The sequence below is a fragment of the Salmo salar genome, chromosome 21, assembly GCF_965601325.2.
Source record: "Salmo salar chromosome 21, fSalSal1, whole genome shotgun sequence".
In the NCBI taxonomy this organism is placed as follows: Eukaryota; Metazoa; Chordata; class Actinopteri; order Salmoniformes; family Salmonidae; genus Salmo; species Salmo salar.
Window position 1 is genome coordinate 31,293,405 of NC_138311.1, and position 8,626 is coordinate 31,302,030.

Sequence of the window (8,626 nt, forward strand, 5' to 3'; positions counted from 1 at the left end):
TTTCCATGTACTCTCATATTTTTCTACTCACAATACCCTCCAATATCTTACTGAATGAAGGGAGTAGACTAATTGGTCGACTATTGGCAGGAGTAATGGGTTGTTTGCTGTCTTTCGGAATAGGACACAGTTTCGCATGCTTCCATACATTTGCAAACATCCCCTTTTCCAGTGACCAATTAAATATGTATTTCAGTGGAGCTGCCATCTGGGGAGCAGCATAGCGAAGTAAAAATTGTCCATAAGATCATAACCTGTAGATTTACCATCGGGTAAAGACTTCAATAGGTTTAACACCTCCTCCTCTACTGACACCATTTTTAAACTAAAAGAGCTGGTCTTGTTGCTCATAATATGATCATCAATCCATTGGACAATAGCTTGTTTGGAAGAATGGATGTTTACATTACTGCTCAGTCAATTAATTTTCTTTGTAAAAAAAGAATCTGCAAAATGATTGGCAATATCAACTGGTTTTGTTATTGTTCTCCCACCAACCTCCACACTAGATGGGCATGATGAGATAAATGTACCAAGTAGGCCCTTAACTGTATTCCATACCTTTTAAGAATCAAATCAAAGTTTATTTGTCACGTGCGCTAAATACAACAGGTGAAATGCTTACTTACAGGCTCTAACCAATAGTGAAAAAAAGGTATTAGGTGAACAATAGGTAAGTAAAGAAATAAAAACAACATTAAAAAAACAGGCTATATACAGTAGCGAGGCTATAAAAGTAGCGAGGCTACATACTGACACCGGTTAGTCAGGCTGATTGAGGTAGTATGTACATGTAGATATGGTTAAAGTGACTATGCATATATGATGAACAGAGAGTAGCAGTAGCGTAAAAGAGGGGTTGGCGGGTGGTGGGACACAATGCAGATAGCCCGGTTAGCCAATGTGCGGGAGCACTGGTTGGTCGGCCCAATTGAGGTAGTATGTACATGAATCATTTTTACAATCAATAAAAGCATTTTTGTAAAGTAACGTTTTTTTCTTACAATTCAATTTAACTGCATAATTACGTAATGTTCTATAATTCTGTTCATCAATTTCTAGTTCTGATTTGGCTGCCAAGACTTTTGCCATATTTCTTTGAGAAAAAGCCTCACCCAGTTCATCATCAATCCATGAAGATGAACGCGCCTCAACTGTACTCTTTCTTACTGGGGCATGATGGTCCATTACCTCAGTGAGCAAATCAATAAAACATTCTGTAGCGTGATTTAAATCATCCTCTAGATAAATCAGCTCCCAGGGCACAGCAGCCAAATCATTTTGAAATAGGTCATGATTAAATGTTTTAACATTTCTCTTGACCACAATCCTAGGGAACCTTGGTGTTCATGGTTATGGTCACAATATTATGGTCTGTCCAGACCACTGGCATTGATCTGGCTTTTAAACATTGCAATGGTATATTACAGAAAATCAGATCAATGCATGTGTCTGAACGATGACCCAACTTAATTGATGATCTAGTAGTATCATTAACCATTTGTCTCAAACCACAGTTCTCGGAATATCTCATCAATTTAGTTCTATTCAAACTATTAGGATTCTTCCAATTTATATTAAAATCTCCCAAGATAAATACATCTCTGTTGCTATCTGTGGCCTGGTCAAACCCAGTGCATGTGGCTTGGTCAAACCCAGTACATAAGTCATCCAGATAGGACACCTTAGAACTAGGAGGTCTGTACACACATCCTACCAATATGGCTGCCTGGTGAGGCAGATGTACTTGAGCCCATAGTGCCTCTACTTGACATACATTAAGGTCATCCCTCCTCTTAAAAGGTATATGATTCTGAATGTACAGTGCCACCCCACCACCATTCCTATTCCTGTCTCTTCTAAGTAGACTATATGCTTGAATGTTAATTTGCCCATCATTTACAGATGCATCTAAATGCTTTTCGGTCAGAGCCAAAATATGAATATTATTTATGTTGACCAAGTTAAAAACCTCATGCATTTTGTTAGGAAGGCTACATACATTAACCAGAGGTATATGCAACCCTTTCCTTGTCAAGTGAAGATCAATAGAGCATGTATTCGTTATAGTTGAAGTTGTCATGATACACTACAACACAAACTCAGGTTTGAACATTGAATTAAAATAGTCAGGTAGTTACTCTAGAGTCTGGATACAATTGCCCGTTGATGTAAAGTTTATCCATCACCATGGGGACTCGTTGATTCAGGCAACGCTTTTTCTTTTTTTCTCCTTTCATTGATCTCAGTGGGGAAGTGATAATTAATTCCAAAATCAGTGTTTCTGAGTTCTCTGCCCCTGCTCTTCGTCATTTCCTTTTGCTTAAATTTGTCAAGACATGCAATAATAGCCCGGGGCCTATTTCCAGAGGCCTTACCCATTCTATGGACTCTGGAGAAAGTGATGTTACGCACGACATCTTTGGGAAGTTTCAGTTGAGTTGACATAAAGTCTCGGACAGTGTCCTCACAGCTTCTGCTGTTGTCATTCTCCGGTATCTCTGAAAATATTAGATTGTCCCGCATTGATTGACACTGTACATCAAGCAAGGTTTCTTTTAGTTGTTTGTTTTCCCTTTGCACCACCTCCACCTTGCCATGAATAGAGTCTACAGTACCTTTCAGCTCCGTGTTCTCTTTCCTTAGATCATCAATCTGACATTGGCTGAATTCTAGACTGGCATATAATGCATTGATGTCCTCTCGTAATATATCAAAGATATCAAGTTTGGCAAGCCTTTCATTGATGGATTTTAACAAGTCAACATCCATATCAGTAAACATCTCCCCACGCCCGCCCTCTTACTTGAGGTTGGTTTGGTTCCATTGTTGATACCGCTTGGCCAACTTGGCTTTGGTTTGTTTTGTTGATTGGGGTTGTTGTCCTTACAATGCTTGAATCCTCCGAAACCAGCGACATGTTTCTTTGAGTTCGTAAGTATCTCTCGTCAATAAATCATTCAAGCTCTTCAGTGGATTCTGAATCATCCAGCGTGTTTGCAGGCAGAGTAAAACAAAAAGAACAAAACAAAGTTAACTTAGCTAGCCAAATAAACAAACTTTTTTTTGTAGGTTTTAGCATCTGCTTAAAACTCACTGATGGGAGGGAAGGTGAACTCAGTCACATGGTGAGGCGTAACCATCAAAACAATGCAATTGTTTCAATAAACAGAGCGGCTATGAGCTTGCTTCTGTCCAATCCCAAGAAGCCCTGCATGGCTATGAAAACACCTCCATACATCTCAACAGAATCAAAAAGCAGGAGACAACCAGCAAAGGACACATTTTAGTGTCCCAGTCAAGATATGAACACAGCAAGGAACTCAAAATGCATCTTCCAAACTTTTTCCTTTTGGCCATGATGGTTGCAAAGAGCCGTCGACTACAATTAAGTGAATGCAGAATTAACTTAAGAAGCCCAGAATACACTGATATCTCAGTAACTTAAAGGTTTAAATTCCCCCTTGACACAACCAATTATTGTGGTAGCCTCTTCAGGACAACCAGCGCTCCAGGCACAGGGATATTTTCTGACTTCTCCAACATCCAGACAGTCAACATCAGTGGTGTGGTCTGATCATATGACTGCACCATGGGGACAGACACCTACAACGCTGAGCTATCACTACTCCTGCGCCTATCCCCTTGAGTACCTGATCAACAACACCCTGATTGATGTCAGCATCCTCCATTGCAGTGAAGGACAACAATGGTAGTTTCATCAGCACTTTGAGCCTTGAACTCAACCACACTACTCCCATGGTCATTCCGAAACTGGGTATTGAGCTGAGAACCAAAGTCTATGCGCAAGTCAAGGCCACCAACCTGACCTCCCAGTACCATGTAATCCTGGACCGATGCTACCCCTCCATTTCTTCTCCACTCAGTAACTCCACTTACTTCAACCTGTTTGTCGCCAGCAACAAGGACCAGATGACCATGCAGGAAAACGGAGATAGTCATAATGCCTGCTTCTCCTTCCCGGCCTTCCGCATCATTGAGCAGCAGAATGAGACCGTGCCCACCTACTTCCTCCACTGCATCACCCGTCTCTGTGCTCGTATGGTCTCTGTCAGAGGAGCACCTGCAGTAAGTTCAAGCATTGTAACGATAGGAGAAGGAGTGTTGTTCCTGAAACTGTAGATGGAGTGACAGAGTACAAAACCATCACTTATCCCCCCATTACCACCAAAGCAGAGAGCATTGTAGCATCAAAATAACAACTCATGGGCAGCAACAACTCTAACTCCACTTCAAGTCTTGGGGTGGCAGTGGGCTTCCTGACCTTCGCCTGCATCATCGCCATCTGTCTTCTACAGCAGGCTCAACCATTACAGGGGAGACTGTGCTCGCATCGGCTGAAATGTGAGACAGGAGCTCACACAGTGGTGCTTCCGTCTGCTTGTCTCAGAACTCCGATGGAGGACTGACTTATTCAGATTTGTTTACTTTTGGGCAAGAGCAAAAACGTTGTTTCGTAGATGTAGTTTAGCATAATCTGCCAGACATTAGCAATAATGAATGTGTACATACTTAAAAGATTTAGGGAAGAGAATATAACGCATATTTTAGAAAGTGTTAAAGAAACAAAATAGCAGTATGTACAGTAGGATAACAGAATGTTTAAATCCTTTGATTAGATCTGGAGAACATATGCCGTTTAAATTGCAAAAAAATATAATCTTAAAATGAATTGTCTGTTTGTCACAAAATAAATATGTTTAATTCAGAGACCAGACTTTGTGTGAAGTGTGTGGTGTTTCAAAAGTGAACTAACTGTACCCTTCAAAGTATTGTTTTTGATATTTATTAAATTGATCTAACTGCTTTATCCTAATAAAAATATTACCACCTGCAGATCTATATCAAAATGGCCTGAGTCCAGAATTTGTATCATGTTTAAGGTAAGACACAGGTGCAGACAGTGTCGAATTAACAAAAGTGTATTATTCGAACAGGGGCAGGCAAAAGGACAGGTCAAGGGCAGACACAGGTCAGTAATCCAGATAGGTGGAGCAAAGGTGCAGGACGGCAGGCAGGCTCAGGTCAGGCAGAGGTCAGTAATCCAGATAGGTGGGGCAAAGGTACAGGCTGGCAGGCAGGCAGGAATGGTCAAAACCTGGAAACAAGAAAACAGGAACTATAGCGAAGACAGGCGCAATGGAAAAACCGCTGGTAGGCTTGACGATCAAAACAAACTGGCAATAGACAAACAGAGAACACAGGTATAAATACACAGGGGATAACGGGGAAGATGGGTGACACCTGGAGGGGGGTGGAGACAATCACAAAGACAGGTGAAACAGATCAGGGTGTGACAATTTGTATTCATTACCACATTCCTATAGGTTTAAGATTAAGACATCACATTTCATGTCAATCCACAATATGTCCACACTCATAACATAACAGATGTCATCTTACTCACAATGGGTGGTTTATGTATTAATTCAAATGATATACATAGTTTAAAGTAAATATCAATGACATATCTGTATTGTTCAGAGTAGACAATACATTCCAGGAAAAAAGCTCAATATCCCACATCTAACTCCAATGTAATACATTCAGGGCAGCACACTATGCAATTATGGAATTTACCCACAAATTCTGTACTGCAGAAAGGATTATAAGTGACTGCATTGTCCTTAAATCACCACAGAAGTAGGGAAAATGTGACTATTAGCCACAGTGGCAAAGGTTATTGAGAATAGACCAGGTGGGTGATACATATTGCTGGTGGAAGAGGGGAGTTTACCCCCTATATCATCAAGTGCTCTGATATTCTACATAAAGGTCTTTCAATCCAGAAACTCTCAAGAATTATTAAGCAGCGAATGTAGCTACCAATATCACTATTTCGATTTTTCAGGTTTCAATGACAGTACATCAATCATTTGTCAGGAATCATTCATAAAAAATAAACATAGGAAAAATGAATTACTTATTTCGTTTGAACGACTTAATTGTTATTTTGTCTAATTAGGCCTCATTTGTTATATACATTTTATAATTCTTCAGGCTAGGGTCTATTTTTCTCCACTTCCTGTCTGACTGACGTGCCCAAAGTAAACTGCCTGTTACTCAGGCCCAGAAGCCAGGATATGCATATAATTGGTACCATTGGATAGAAAACACTTTGAAGTTTGTAGAAATGTTAAAATAATGTATGAGACTATAACACAATTGATATGGTAGGAGAAAATCCAAAGAAAAACCACCCGGAAAAGCCCATGCTCTTCCAATGGAACGTATAGGGTCATATCCAAATCCAGCTCCCAGATTGCATTTCCTATGGCTTCCACTAGATGTCAACAGTCTTTGTTCAAGGTTTCAGGCTTGTAACTTCCAAAACGAGGAAGAATTTTGAGTTTTAGTACTGGGAGTCAGAGTTGGAAAAAAGTCTGTGCGCGAGCGACGAAGAGGACGCGTACCTGCTAATTTTGCCTTTTTTTTTTGCTATTGAACACACTTCTTTCCGTATAAAATATTATAGTTTAATTACATTTTAGGGTACCTGAGGATTAAATAGAAACATATTTTGACTTGTTTTAACAAAGTTTAGTGGTAGCTTTTTGGATTCCTTTCTCTGCAAGTTGAACGAGTGGATTACTCAAATCGATGGCGCCAACTAAACAGACTTTTTGGGATATAAAGAAGGATTTTATCTAACAAAACGACCATGCATGTTGTAGCTGGGACCCTTTGGATTGCAAATCAGAGGAAGATTTTCAAAAAGTAAGTGAATATTTAATTGCTATTTGTGATTTTATGAAGCCTGTGCTGGTTGAAAAATATTTTTATGTGGGGCGTCATCCTCAAACAATCGCTTGGCATGCTTTCGCTGTAAAGCCTATTGTAAGTCGGACAATGCAGTTAGATGAACAAGACTTTAAGCTTTTAACCGATATAAGACACTTGTATGTACCTAAATGTTTAATATCCATACTTTTTATGAATATTTATTTGAATTGCGCGCCCTCCAATTTCACCGGAAGTTGTCAACAGGTGTCCCGCTAGCAGGACGCCTAGCCCTAAGAAGATTTATGCAACTTGTCATACCATGTAATGGTTGCTGCAGCCATTCATTCACTGAGTCCATCCATTGAAATTATTATTCATTGACAGTTCTTTGATAACCTAAAGCTAGGGGTACTTTTGAATGCCAGAGCATGTAAGTGGGCAAGTGTGGAGCGAGCAGAAGGGCATAATTAGAGCAGATTAAAAAAACATTTGTTAGCCTGATATGGATAGGGGGCAGTATTTTCACGGCCGGATGAAAAAAAAACGTACCCGATTTAAACTGGTTACTACTCTTGCCCAGAAATGAGAATATGCATATTATTAGTATTTCTGGATAGAAAACACTCTGAAGTTTCTAAAACTGTTTGAATGGTGTCTGTGAGTATATCAGAACTCATATGGCAGGCAAAAACCTGAGAAAATTCCAAGCAGGAAGTGGAAAGTCTGAGAATTGTAGTTCTTCTTTTGATTCTCTATCGAAACTACAGTATCTGTGCGGTTACGATGCACTTTCTAAGGCTTCCATTGGCTGTCTAAAGCCTTCAGAAAGTGGATTGAGCCTTCTCCTGTCTCTGGGCAGAGTATAGGAGCTCAGTTACTGAGTGGTCTGCCTGAGGACAAAGAGATTGGATATGCGCGTTCCCACGAGCACGCTGTTTTCTCTTTTTCTCCTTGAATTAATACACTATTGTCCGGTTGGAATATTATCGCAATTTTACGTTAAAAATACCATAAAAATGTATTTTAAACAGCGTTTGACATGCTTCTAAGTACGGTAATGGAACATTTTGACTTTTTGTGTCTCGAATTGCGCTCACACGTTACCCTTTGGGTAGTGACCTGAACGCACGAACAAAACAGAGGTATTTGGACATAACTATGGATTATTTCGAACAAAAACAACATTTCTTGTGGAAGTAGCAGTCATGGGAGTGCATTCTGACGAAGATCAGCAAAGGTAATACAATATTTCTAATACTAATTCTGAGTTTAGGTTGCCCCGAACTTGGCGCCGTGATGGCGAGCTATGTACTCAGAATATTGAAAAATGTGCTTTCGCCCGAAAAGCTATTTTAAAATCTGACACAGCAATTGCATAAAGGAGTTCTGTATCTATAGTTCTTAAAATAATTGTTATGTATTTTGTCAATGTTTATGATGAGTATTTTTGTAAATTCACTGGAAGTTTTTGGTGGGAATACATTTTCTGAACATCACACGCCAATGTAAAAAGCTGTTTTTGGATATAAATATGAACTTGATTAAACAAAACATACATGTATTGTATAACATAATGTCCTAGGAGTGTCATCTCATGAAGATCATCAAAGGTTAGTGCTTCATTTAGCTGTGTTTTGGGTTTTATTGACATATATGCTTGCTTGGAAAATGGCTGTGTGGTTATTTTGGTCTATGTACTCTCCTAACATAATCTAATGTTTTGCTTTCGCTGTAAAGCCTTTTTGAAATCGGACAACGTGGTTGGATTCAGGAGAGGTTTATCTTTCAAATGGTGTAAAATAGTCGTATGTTTGAAAAATTGAAATTATTGGATTTTTGAGGTTTTTTGTATTTCGCGCCATGCGATCCCATTGGCTGTTGG

At 39.5% G+C, this 8,626-nt stretch overlaps 1 pseudogene; it reads left to right on the plus strand.

The window, feature by feature from the left end:
* Window positions 1-1,721: 1,721 nt before the first annotated feature.
* On the plus strand, window positions 1,722-4,220 carry LOC123729591 (zona pellucida-like domain-containing protein 1; annotated as a pseudogene).
* Window positions 4,221-8,626: the final 4,406 nt, after the last annotated feature.